General features: G+C 40.3%; 1 protein-coding gene across 1 annotated transcript in view; it reads left to right on the top strand.

Moving 5' to 3' along the window:
- ITGB1BP1 (integrin subunit beta 1 binding protein 1) overlaps positions 1-14,445 on the top strand; it is a 262,215-nt gene that overhangs the window by 48,152 nt on the left and 199,618 nt on the right. The gene's annotated exons all lie outside the window — the stretch shown is intronic.

The following is a 14,445-nucleotide window of genomic DNA, read 5'->3' on the forward strand; positions in this document are numbered from 1 at the left end:
AAAGGGCACATTGTACATAGCAGCAGAAAGAGTTGTTCCTAACAACATTGTGATAATAGAAAAAAGATTTAAAAATTGGATGACAGCAGACTGTGGAAAATGATCATTCATGCCACACCACGTAGAAGAGAAGTAACTTTATCACAGCAAAAAAGGAATATCGAGAGACAGGTGTGAAATTTGATCTGCTGCATTCAGCTGTCTTCAGAATATTTTTTCCAGGAGGATTAAATACATTTTTACATATAGGCTAAGGAGGAAATAAAACAGTTCATCAAACAAAAAGGTGAGCCTGCAAACAGAGGGGAAACTCTCCTTCTCAATCTTCTGACAATAAAGCTCTTAGAGAGACTGTTCCAGTGCTCCGAAGGAATATGCTTGAGAAACAGAAAAATGCCCAGGAGTTGACCAGAAGAATCGGGACTACCTTGGACTTGAACCAGAGTCTGGTGTTGGGAACTGCAGATGATCTAGATGAAGACAAGCAGTACTGAAATTGGTGAATAAATGGAAGACTAAAGCATCAGTGACATTTGTGAAATATGGCTTTACAAGAAAAAGTAGATGAGAGAGACTTTTACAGACTTTGTTAAACTTGGTGGATTGTAAAGCATATATCAAACTTTGTCATTAATTATTAAAAGGATACTAAAAGAACAAAAACTGTAAGTAAAACTTTTGTTAGTATTTGTATAAAATATTCATGATATAAACTGCATGTTGTATAGTATAGCAGTTTTGTATAATGTGTATCAGGGGTATTTTAAATGTAAGAGAGTCTTTTCAGTGACTAAAGGAAATTAGTTTTTAGTTAAAAAAATAGGCTTTACCATTTAACAAAGAACAGTTTGGACAGATGCAAAATTAAATGAATATGCTATGATTTGGGGCTGCTGCTGGGCTGAAGTGCATTGATTATACTACATGTAGAATTCAGATAATTTTTTTTTTCTTTTTACAAAGGCAGAGGTCTAGATTAACGCCCTTGGTTTATGTTGTACACTAGTATTTTTGTAAGCGAGTAGCCTTGAAAAATGAGACAAAATTATGAAAGCCATGAAATATGCTAAATTCCTTGCATCTGCAAAAATATTTTCTTGTTTTTTCATTAGCAACTGTTAGTGGTAGTCAAGATGTCTGCAGCTGAAGGCAGTACATTCTGTTCTGAGTGAAATTTACAATGATTCCCCTCATGCATGTGCAGAGATGTAAGCTGGGTTTTTTTTTCTGTCATTGATGAATATTTTTACATTGAGATGAGCAATCTGTAGGTAGAAGCATTTAATCTTGATGTTCTGAGTGTTCTTTGCCAGGAAAATGCAAACTTTAAAGTGGCAGGTAGTTCAGTGAAAAACAAAGTTGGAAATTATGGGAAGTGAGTAAGAGATGGCACCCGCCCTAGCAGCATGAATACTTTAAAATCAAAATTGTGCACTGTTCTTTTAAGTGCATTAAAGCTAGATGGTGTTTTTTTTCCCTTCGGGCTGAAAGCTAATGTTTTTTGAAAGCTGTTTTATTCAGCTGGGAGGGAAATAGAGAAAAGAAGAGACCCCAATCAATGTAAAGGGGAGCACAGGCTGTAGCATGCACCTTTGCATGTTTAACCTTAACTTGAAATTAGGGTAATGCCTGTGGGTGCAGCTACTGTAGACTTGGGGCAGTTGTTCCTGTCTGGTTAAACTTCATTTTTTTCAAAATGAACTTGGAACAAAACACACCAATCTAAGTGAACAGGGCATGGGATGTTCTAACAATAGGTTTAGTGTTTTTTTTTGTTTTTTTCTTTCATGGTTTTCTTTAAAACAAAACAGCTTGAAAAACAGCATAGGTTCAAATGGAGATGAGAAGAAACAACTGTATTAAAGATCAGCCTATCAAACTTTAGTGTGTGCATGCAAGACACATGTTGGAAGTACACATTAAAAAAACAAGCTGTCACGTACATAAGGTGGGAGCAGTAGCTTTTTATTATAATGGCTATGCTCTTAGTTTCTATGAATTTAAATGGCCTTGTAGGTATAGATAAAAAGAAAGGTGTGTTGAATTATATTAAGAAATGTAAAGCGCAGATAGCAGTGCTGCAGGAAATGCATTTGGAAAGAAATTAGCATGTGAATTTGACAAAGGATTTCAGGATCAATGTTCAGCAGAAAAAGAGGGACAAAGTAAAAGGCGAGTAATAATACTGGTTGCTACAGGGGCTCCAATAGTGATAGAAAATGAAAAAAGAACAATAATGGTAGATTCATGGTAGTAAGGGGCTGTTGGCAAGGGCGGTGGATTATGCTGCCATGTATTTGTATTCCACCAAAAAGTACTATTATGGAAACAGGAAGAAAAAAACGTTAACCATGACAGGACTTGTTAAACCTTTTTATTTTTAGTCACTTTCACACTGTATAAGGTGCTTCATCAGATCTCCAGTCCTGCCGTGTTTAACTCTTTTTTTCTGTTTCCAAAAATTGTCATTTGTGTTGAACCAGTTTTTGTCCATATCTGCCGAATTTAACTACAGTAATATTATGGAGCTTAGTAAAGTTTAGGGAGGACTAGAATTTGATTAGTAAATATACCAGTAAATACTAAGACAAAACTGCAGGGGCACCTTCCTTAAATTTAAGTAGTGGGTAATGGAAATTTGAGATTTATTAGAGAAGACAGAAATTTCTTCAGAAGTGATGACCAGTGAGTGGGTTACAAAGAAAATGGAGTTTAAAAATAGGGTAGAAGTAAAAGTCAAAGAGATGGTTAAGAAGTAATATGAATTGTTTAGAGGGTCTGACAAAGGTTCCAATATTGCAGAATAAGGGGAGTCTCACAGAACAAGAGTTGCAACTGCAGAGTACTAAAAGAACATAAGAGCATGTTTGGATACTATGCATGAGTTTAGAAAGATTGCTGTTAAACAACTTTTTTGTTAAATGTTTTTGTGCTCTGGAGGTGTTATCAAACCAACGTGGGTTACAGAAAGTAGAAAGGATCATTGCCAAACCTAGGGATCCTGCAACCAGGAAAATAACCAGAGATCCCGTAGAAGTATTTAGGAGATTTTATGAAAATTTATATAAAACAGAGGACTGGAAATCAAGATTGAGCGCAAATGGAAATATTTTTGGAAGACTTAATATGCCAGGGTTATATGGAGATGAGGCTCAACGGGTCTACTTCAGTTTACTGAATTAACATATGACCAAATTTGAAAACTGCAAGGTGACAACACTGAAACAGCACAACAACCAATGTTCACAAACTCGAAACTCGACACACCGAAAAATCAGCTGCAGATGTTATACTTTTTTTTTTTTCTGGAATCTCATAGCTTTTTAATGGAGATCGCAGTACAGTGAAGATTGGGAACTTCACCCTTTTCCCCACTGCAGTGCGATCTTGGAGTTGGTATATATAGTTTGCAGGGGGTGGGGGGTTTGTCCCCCTGCAAAAACATAGAAAAAGGTGGTTGTGAGGGTAAACAGAGCACCACTTTCATCATTTCACTGGAACAATTATGATTCGGTAAGTGCTCTGTGTTTACCACAGACGTTGCTGTAAGTCAGTGTAGTTTAAAGGGACCATCATCTATTTCTGCTGTAATGGATTGAATGTGTTTGTTTCGATCTTGTAAGTTTCGCTTTTGTGAATGTTTGTTCTGCAGTTTCAATGTTGTCTCATTTTTTTTCAGTTTCGATCATATGTTAATTCGGTAAACTGAAATAGACCCGGCTCAACAACTAATAGTTAAGATAAAAGAAGATGAAATAAAAGTAGTGGCATATAATCAATCTCCAGGAAAGTCTCCAGGAACAGATGGTATTACTGTGAAAGTTTGGAAGTAAGAAAATGAAGCTTTAACAGTATATTTTAAAAGAAAGAATGGGAAGCACCAACATCTTGGAAAAAAGCTGTGGTAATTGCATTACCAAAATGCTTTAAAGATCCATTAGTCCTAGATTCATATTGACCTGTTTCAAATATAAACCATGATTAAAAAGTGTTAATGTCTATGGTAGCTAAAAGCCTGGCAAAGGTTTTGCAAAAATTGATAGGTATGGATCACTGTGGTTATGTGGAGGGAGGAAAACATTTAACAACATTAGTAGAACTGTGGTCATCCAGGAAGAAACAGAATGTAGGAAAAAAATGCTACCGCTGGTGGGTCTTTAGGCAGCGAAAGCATTTATCTGAGTAAGCTGAGATTTTGTGAGTAGGGCAATGGAAGCATTTGAATTCCCTGATGCAATAATGTTCATTAGAATGATACATTGAGGGTCAGAGGCTAGAATTCAAGTGGTATGGTTCCACGTTTGATAAGCTGTGTTTGAACAGATGAGCCAGGCGGGGTTGTCCTCTTTCCACTTTATATGTTTTATATTCAGAGCCATTGGCAAAGAAGGGACTCCGAGAATATAAATTGTATAGTAATCAAGAAAAGTTAGCTTTATTTGCAGATGATGTTATTTTGTATGTGATAAATCCAGAAAAGGACATCTCAGTGCTGTGGAACACAGTGATGGTTTTGAGTCTTTTTGGGGTGTAAAAGTAATGAAAATAAAACAAAGGCCGTCACCATAACTTGTGTACCAACAGTCAAATTGGTTCAGAAATACCCATATTTATGGGGGCACAATACATGAACTATTTAGGGGTATAGATTTATAAAAGCTTCTGTTATGTCTAAGGATATGTGGGAAGAGACCAAGCAAAAAAGTAATATAAATACTGAGAAACTGAAACCTGTTTGTGGACATGGCTGTCAATAACAAGATGCAAGCAGTGAAAATGTTTAGTCCCTTTAGTTTAGTTTTCTATTTGGGTCAGGAATATTTTTATCAACCCCAAGGTGAAGTTATGGACAATAATTGAGTTGAAGAAATTTATCTGGTAGGGGAAGAGGGTAGGAGTTAAGTGGAATAAGTTGATCCTTCCAATTGAACAAGGTGATTTAGGATTACCTGATTTGAAGGGATATTTTAGAGCTTCACAGTTAAGGCTCGTATATATAAAACACATACAAAAGGATATACTTTAAAGTGGAAAGGAATGCTGTTGAAGCGGGGGGGGGTGTCAGGAAATAAGGAGAGTGTGGTATGTTTGATGGAGATCTTTAAGGAGAATAAGAACAGCCATACAGAATATTGTATTCATAAAGGAGCAGAAAGTATTCTAAGAACTAAACCAGCATGAAAAGGGATGACTGCAAGTAGGTCCAGAGGAGGCTGGAATTTACTGGAGAAAACTAGCAAAGGAACTATATTATTGGGAGCAGACAGCTAGAGATGGAAAAGCTAACTGAGTGGGTTTAGGCCGAGAAGATGTTTGGATTGCAAGCTAGAGACAGCATTCCCTACCAGGGATTGATATCAGGGTATAGGGGGAATCCTTGGTGAAAAAACTGCTTTGGTAGATTTTTAGCCGAATCTAGAACAGAAGCTGTTAAAGATTATAATTAATAGGGTATATAAAATATTGCATGATGGGTATAAGAATCCAATCAAAGGAGGTTATAAAAGATTGGGAAGAAAAAGGAATTTACAAGAGAACAATGAGAGGACATGTATATGGCTGCCAAGTATTCAACAAAGTCTAGAAGGTTTAAGATTTTTGCTTGGAGTGTTCACATAGGTATTTTTATATCCCAAGCAGACTTCAAAGAAATTTTCCTCGGGTGGATAGCAAATGTTGGAGGTGTGATATGGAAGAAAGGGGAACTGGGAACATATGTTTTGGGAGTGTAATGAATTGGCAGACTTTAATCCCTACAGACTACTGTCAGAAATTTTAGAGGAGCAAATGGTTGAAACTAAGGAAATTATTGTTTCGAGCTGGAACACAAGATCTGAATTGCCTAGACAGAGGCCATTTTATTCTGTTGGCTGTCAAAAATCGGTTACTAGAAAATGGAAATCCAAAGTCTAAACCAGCTGAATTTGAAGTACTGAATAGAGCGAAAAGAACTGAAAGGAGGGTCTTTAGAAAAGGGAAGGAGAAAATTGCATACAAATAATTGGAAATTATGGGAATAATAAACGCAGAATAATGTTTAGGAGCAGGAGTGAGGTTTAATAGAAGGCAGGAATTGAGCCAGTTGTAATGTTGGACTGATGATAGTTATAAAGCAAGAAGGAAAATATGTGATGCATAATGTATGTAAAAGAAAAACATGTTAATACTTTTTTTCTGCTAATGTATATTTGCCAGATGCTGTAATAAAAATATTTAAAAAGAGTGGAACAGTATGAACCTATGATCATATATGAGATCCCCAATCGAGTAATTTGGGATAGTGAAAGTTTTAGTACCTTGGAGCAGGAAAGAAGGCAGTAGTGTTGGAGAATATTACTAGCCTTCCTCAGAAGTTAGTAAGTCTGTGTGCATTTTTGTTAGAATGTAAACATTTATTGATATATTCATAAAACTGTTACTGTGAGAAACTGAGTATTGAAAAGCACAGAAACCCAGAGAGAGTGATGAGAAGATATCTGGGGGTCATGTCAAAGGCTATGCCTGGAAGTGATGGCATTTATTGTGCATCTTTGTTGAGTGTGGTTGGTGTAGATTCATACCCAAAGCAGCAAGACTTACTTCCTGCATGCTGTTGGGGCTAAGATGCACTTAATTAGTTTAGTGATTCATATTTGTGTGCCCCTTTTTATACTTTTAATCTGTTTAGTACTGTGTGACTTGAGAGTCCATACCTACAGTGGTCATCCGATTTTAAATCTATATAGGTTTTAGATGTAGATGATTTGTCAACCGTGGCGCAGATCCAAAGAACATAGCCCATGTCCACAGTACCTCACAACTGTATATTTAAATTCCTTGCTGTTACCTTTATGGATACATGTTCAATGTATGCTATCAGTCAGTAGAAGTGCTGTGTCTACAAAATGAAAGTTTTTATACAGATTTATTTTAATTCAAGAAAAATTACAAAATCATTTACCAGTTACATACGATACTGCTTCAGTAGCTTAATGGTAGAATAGCTGAAACTGTGGCCCAGATGGTATATATTTCACTCTTAGTTAAAGCATGCATTTTTTTATTTTGCTATTAGATTTTGACCAGGGTCTGTGCTTCCAAAAGCTTCTAATTTATATAGCAGCTTGTTTGAGTTACAGTTTGAGGAATTTGTTGATGCACTCTTTTCTCTCCCCTCTTTGATTACTTGTGTACAATGTACATGTTAGGAGAGGGAAGTATACCTGTACTACAGTGAGCCTTCGTTGTGGGTGAAGAAGGGTCTGGAGGATTAGCACACTTACCTAGTGTAAACTAATATATTACAATGGAAATAACTTATGTAGTTGCACTTCCCCTCTTCTCATTGGTCTTTTTTTGTTTGTAAAATACCATATGTGAGATGGTGAGATGAAATTTCATGAAACAAAGATGTAAAAAGATTATTTACACTAACTTCAACCCATTTTCTACACGTGGTCAGGGTGTCTGTGACAACTGTCACCATCTCTCCTGATTCAGTGTCACTCTCCTGTCTTCAACACTCCTGCCTGACTGTTGCAGGTCTTCTATCTTTTTTTGCTGAATGCCCTCATTTCCTCTTGCTTTCTTCCTGACTGCTTCAAATCTTTTCTGCACATGTGCCTAAGCCACTGTAACCTGTTCTTTGACCTTCTGTGCAATTGGAGCTTCTTTGCTTCTGCTCTGTCTTCATTTCTTCATATGTCCTACAGTGTGAATATTACCACTTATCTCCAATACCTCCGGCACTTCTCTTCATCACCTCTACCTTCCTCATCTGCTCTGCATTTACTGCCTTTGATGTTCTTCGTGTTTCACTGTTGCAGTCATTACATTTGGGTTATCTGCTTGCAGTAGCCCTCAGTCGACCTGATTAACAAAGTCTTGGGTCCTGCGTCGGTTGCTGTCCCTTCTTCCATGACGTCAAGTCGTCAGAGGTATAAAGCATGCAGCCGACGTCATTACATCAGTCTTTCTTGCCGTGCCCGAAGCAGAAGCAGTTCGCAAGTGCCGGTCGGCTGACTCCTGAAATTTCCGTTTTAGAGTTTCAGAACCAAAGTCTTCAACTACAGCTAAGTACCCCGTTGGGGAAACTTTTTTTCTTGCTCCTTACCGATGTCAGTAAAAGTTAATAATTGCATTACTTGTGGAAAGCAAATACCTCCATAAAGATTTTCATTCGTACTGTATTCCTTGCCTAGGCCCTGACCACGATGTACCTTGCTGTCGGTTTTGTGCTTTATTTAATCAGCGCACTATCCGTCGTCTGTATATTTTCACCTCTAAATATTTCGGTTCTCGGTTTAATTATCCAGAAATGTTGTCGGTTAGCCATCCGACTACCGAATTCCAAAAAAACGCAAAGATAGACAAGAGGCCACTGAGGTCCAAAACTGCAGACGACGCTTTTCCTAAACCAGTCGCCAGTACTCAGTGAGGTGCTTTCGCAGCCCCTGATACCTGCTACTTCTGATTCGCAGGCCTCTACTGAGACCCATTCGGAGTATGCCGTGAGATGCTTCCTCTATGAAACTCGCAAATGTCTCTACCTTGGATAGGTCTGGAGCTGCTGTGCAGGCACCGGCTTCTGAGGGTGTATTCAGGTCTAGGGACTTGCATATTAAACCAATGCCTCCTTCATTTAGGCCTAAATCTCAAACCATGCTTAAAAAACCGAAGCCCAGGCTGCATGCTCAGGCCTCTGTGCCTAAAAAACAAATGATAAGAATGGCTGAAGATCTTATAACTCTAATCAGGGAAAGCCAACCCCCCCCCCTTTTAAGAGGCCTAGGACTGAAGTTGTTTATGAATCTTATGACCAGGATTCTGTTTTTTTCTGATTCTTCTGATGATCTAGATTTGCCCATATCTACTTATGAGGATTCTGATGCGGAGGACTCTATTCCCTCTGCTTCCCCTCCAGAGGATTTTTCTTTTGGTGAAACATACATACTCCTAAGAAAGCATTTCCACTGGAAAAGCCAGGATTTTTCTGATTCAAATAAGAGGCATAGGGATTTCGTACTCCTGCCTCAGCATAGGCCTTTAGCTATTCCTCCTGTACTAGACATTGTTGATGATGCTTTTTCGGAATCTAGTTTGGCCCCTGATTCTTTGCCTGACAGATATTACAGGGTTCCTGAGTCACACAAGTTCCTTTTTAAAAATCCTAATGCGAATCCAGAGACTATTTCACAGGGGCCCAAGGGCATTAAGGCTTCTACTGCTAAAAATCCTACCCCTTCTGATAGAGACTCCATGGTGCTGGATAGATGGGGTAAGAAGGTTTACACTTCTGCAACCTTGGCCATTAGGGCTTTAAACTGCCAGTTTCATATGTTAAAATATCCGCAATATGTTATTGGATTGCTTAAACAGAAAATGATGATTCCTGACTATGTGGAAAATAAATAATTACAGGATTTAATGCATTCTGCTGAACAGGTTGGAAAAACATACTTTGCAGTGTGGATTTGATTCATTAGAGGCCTCTTGCAGGGCTGCTGTTACTGGGTCTGTGCTCAGAAGGCATGCTTGGCTTAAGGATCAATCTTTGCCTGATCATGATAAAGCTAAATTGTTGGATGCCCCCTTAAATCAGGACCGCCTGTTTGGCAACAAGGCTGAGGAAGTTCTTAAAAAGATGGAAGATGAAGCTAAATCTATGCAAACTGTTAAAGATTTCTTACAAGTTCAGCCTCCTAGATTTAGTAGGCACTGGCCCTGTAAGAATTGGTCCTTTCCAGCCCCTTCCAGGTCTTATCAAGCCAAACGCAGACACAGCAGAAACCCCTGGTTTCAGTCCCAGGGGACACGCAACTAAACAGTGGGGGGTTTCCACACCCAAATCGGGGAGTAGTAAGACTCCCCCCTATGGGAAAACTGTCTCAGTGACTTGCTTTTAAAATTTCCAAGCACTTCCCAACTGAATGCTCCTTTAGGCGAAAAGATGGTTCTGCAGGCCATAAATTGGGAACTCATTACCCAGGACAAATGGGTTTTAAATATAGTGTCCCAAAGTTACATATTTCACTTCCACACCTTACCAACACCGAGCGGGTGGCCAGATCTACCCCCAAGTCAGTGGCAAAGGCCCAAAATCAAGTACTGTCTCTCTTAAGCATGGGGGCTATTCAGTTGGTACCAGAAGAGGAAAAGGGACAAGGTTTCTATTCGAGAATTTTTCTGGTACCCTGAAAAGGCAATACATGGCGTCCTATCCTGGACCTTTCTACTCGAAGTACCTTTCTGGGGATTCCAAAATTCAAGATGCTGATTCTTCACCAGCTGCTTCCTATGCTAGGCAAAGCTGCGTGGCTGGCAGCACTAGACTTAAAAGAAGCATACCTGCACATCCCTATCAGGGAGTCCTGCAGAAGATACCTACGCTTCAAAGCAGGCTACATGCACTATCCGTTCTCTACACTGCCCTTTGGCTTATCTACCGTGCCCAGGGTATTCACAAAGTGCCTAGCTCCAGTCCTTGCATTTTGCAGGCAAAGAAATATTCATATATACCCATACCTGGATGATTGTCTAATTAGGCAGAAAGCCAGGACATACATTTGAATCATCTGGCCTTTGTTCAAAGAGTACTGACTTGTCTAGGGTACACCATAAACGAAAAGAAATCACACCTGGTAGCCTGTCAACAAATTATATTCCTGGGAACAAGCTTGAATACAATTTCCCAGATGGCTTTCCTCACGCCAGAAAAACAGATTCTTTTGACAACCTACTTCAAACAAGTGGCCACAAAAGCCCAGTTATCTGCAAGGCAAATACTGCAAGCCTTGAGGTTCATGGCCTCCTGCATTCTTCTAATTCCATATACAAGGCTGCATATGAGGAAACTGCAATGGTATCTCAAAACACCTGTGTCAACATTCACAGGATCTAGAAGCAATGATTCCTATCATAACTTGCCTATGCCTAGAGTTCCTTTGGTGGGCAGAGGCCTGCCACCAAAACAAGGGACTACCATTCACACTAGCCCCTGCCGCCCAAACCTTGACAACAGACGCATCAGACTATACATGGGAGGCTCACCTGGCAGGAAGTGCATTCAGGGCAAATGGAACCCAAGTCAAATGCACCTACACATAAATCAAAAGGAAATGTTAGCTGTACAAAATGCTCTGACAGCTTTCAAGGACCACATTCTTCCAGGACAACTAATGGTAAAGACGGACAACACCACGGTCATGTGGTACATAAACAAGCAGGGGGGTACCCATTCTTACCCCCTCTGCAGACTAGCCATGGCATTGTGGAACACAGCCTTGAGCTACCAAGTGAATCTACAAGCTCAGTTCCTGCCAGGAAAACAATACACTGGCAGATGGACTAAGCAGAAACCTCATGGACCACATGAGTGGAAACTGGAACCAAGGATTTTCAACATGTTGACAAGCAAATGGGGGAGCCCAGATATAGACCTGTTTGCCTCCCCCAGAACCATCAATTGGACAAATTTTGCACAAGGATTCCCCACAAACTAGCTTGGAAAGTGGATGCTCAATCCTGCAGCTGGAAAAACCTATCAGTTTATGCCTTTCCTCCTCTGCCTCTGCTCTCTAAAGTACTACTAAAGATCAAACAGAACAAGCCAAGGACGATCTTAATTGCACCATACTGGCCACGACAACACTGTTACCCCCTCATGTGCAGTGTGTCACGCTTGATCCCATGGCACCTGCCTCAGACTCCTTCCCTGTTGTCTCAGCAGGAGAACCAGATTCTGCACCCTCAGCTGAAAACCCTGAACCTAGCTGCCTGGCTAATTACCTAATCTCTCCTTTACTACCCCTCGGCAAATCAGTGATGGATATAATTTTAGAGGCTAGGAGGCCTAGTACTAGAAAATCTTATGCTGCAAAAAAATGGAAAAGATTTTGTACCTGGAACCAATCTCAAGGGATGAGTGCAGCAGTGCTCAGTTTACCTCAGATTCTACAATATTTGACTGAGATGCTTCATAAGGGCTTGTCCTTTTCCTCCATCAAAATCCATGCCTCAGCCATTTCAGATCATTATAATACAAGAGCCTCCCCTCTTCTTTCACCCACTGCTCAATCAGTTCCTCGGAGGGGCTTAAGGCCACCCAGGAGAGCGCCAACTCCTGCCTGGGACCTTAACTTTGTCTTGGAGAAACTTGCTCTTCCTCCTTTCGAGTCAGCTGCTACTGCAGATTTAAAATTCCTTTCCTGGAAAACAGCTTTCCTTTTAGCAATCACTTCCGCAAGAAGGGTATCTGAATTACAGGCCCAGATGGCAGTGCAGACTTTCATCATCTTTCATGTGGCCAGGGTGTCCCTTAGAACCAATCCCTCCTTTGTGCCCAAGGTGGTATCCAGTGTGGCTCTTAATCAGTCCATTCATTTGCCTACCTTCTTTCCTAACCCACAGAACAAAGGGGAACGGATACTGCACTCCTTAGATGTGCACAAACAACTTAGATTCTACTTGGACAGGACTAAACCTCAAAGGAAATCTGAACAACTGCTGGTGGCATTTGCTGCAGGGACAGAGGGGAAAGCTATTTCAAAGCAAGCCATTTAAAAATGGATAGGCCACTGCATTCATTTCTGCTATAAGCACCATGGAAAACCTATCCCACAGGACATCGGACCCCATTCAAGCAGGGCTGCATCTACCTCTACAGCCTTTCTTGGGCATCCCTACAAGGGACCTACTAGAAGCTGCTACCTGGAGTTCTGTACATACTTTCACTAAGCATTATCATTTGCCAATTTTCTCTAAATCCAGAGCTGGTTTTGCCACTGCAGTCTTGCAGGGCCTTATAGCTGGTCTGAATTCTATTTAAATTCCTCCACCCAATCTTAGCTTTGGGAATCTACCCAAATGTAATGACTGCAACAGTGAAACATGAAGAACATAGTATAGTTGTGTACACTTATCATAAATGTAGATGTTCGAGTGTATTCACTGTTGCAGTCCTGGTTACCCTCCCACCAGCCCCCTTTCTTCTTTTGGCTATACCTCTACTCTCACTTACTATGCTCAAAAAGCTTTCTGGTGTATTTGCTTTTTTGTTGGAGGTATATCCTTGTATTATAGATTTAATTGCTTCCCATTAGGGGGGCACCTGACATCTGGGGCAAGAAAAACTGATGTAATGACGTCAGCTGCATGTTTTATACCCCTGACGACCTGATGTCATGGAAGAAGGGACAGCAACCGACGCAGGACCCAAGACTTTGCTAATCAGGCCGACTTGAGTGCTACTGCAAGCAGATAACCCAAATGTGATGACTGCAGCAGTGAATACACTCTAACATCTACATTTATGATAAGTGTACACAGCTGTACTTTTCTATACCATGCAGTAGTACTAGTGGCACCACTGCATTGTACACCTTACTTTTCAGTTTCTGTAGCATTCTTCTGTCATACACAGCCACTGACATTCTGTGTGCCAGGTGGCTGCAGCCTCTCTGATTCCAGGTTTGACCACTTCATGCAGACTTCTCTTCTCCCTTATAACTTGAAGTTGTTAACCTAACCTGTTCCACTTTTTTTCCCTTGTATCTCCCTTTTCAGCTTCTTCTGATACCCCCACTCACTTCTCAGCTTCTTCTGATCCCCTCCCCCATCTGCTGCCATTACAGTGGTCTTATCTGTACCCCATTTTATCCCATGTGCCTTCAGTTTTGCAATCCACTACCCTTCCTTTGCTGAAGTTCTTGTTCAGAGTCTGCCAGTTAATGCCACATTGTCCGCATACAGCAGCTTTGTTGATATGTCCCCTCTGACATGTTTGCTAGTGGTGTCCATCACCAGTATGAACAACATTGTGCTGAGAGCTGAACCCTGATGCACTCCCACTGCCACTGGGAACCCATCTATGAGACTGAGCACTGTTCATACTTGAATCACTGGGTCTTAGAATTAGTGTAAACAATGCACAACCAATGTTTCTGGGACTTCAAACCACCACAGGACTGTCCAAATTACTTTCTTGTAACCTTGTCATATGTTTTTTACAATTTTAGGAATGGCAATGGCCATTGGACTCTTTCCTCATCTCTACCTTCTCAACTATCTGTTTCTCTGCAAACATCAGGTCATTTGTGCTACAACATGATCTGAATCTGAACTGCTCATCTACCACTTTACTTTCTACTACTCTATGTATTAATTTCAGTCAACATCTCCAGAATTTTCATGCAGTGTGACAGGAGTTGGATACCTCTGTACTGCCCACAGTTGTGAATGTTCCCTTTTGTTCTAGTACACTTCTCCCCATACTGTTATGAGTACCATCAGGGGCTATTTCTCCATTATATCACCCAACATCTTTATCAAATCTACTGTGACCTCATCTGAGCCTGCTGCTTTCACTAACTTCATTTTCCTTAGTACTGTTATTACTTTTTCTAGGGTACACTCCTCCTCCTCCTCCTCCTCTTCTCTCAGCATAGGCTGTGTCTGGGGAAATGTAGC

Source organism: Protopterus annectens, chromosome 1.part1 (assembly GCF_019279795.1).
Source record: "Protopterus annectens isolate FY-2018-M chromosome 1.part1, PAN1.0, whole genome shotgun sequence".
NCBI classification, from domain to species: domain Eukaryota; kingdom Metazoa; phylum Chordata; order Ceratodontiformes; family Protopteridae; genus Protopterus; species Protopterus annectens.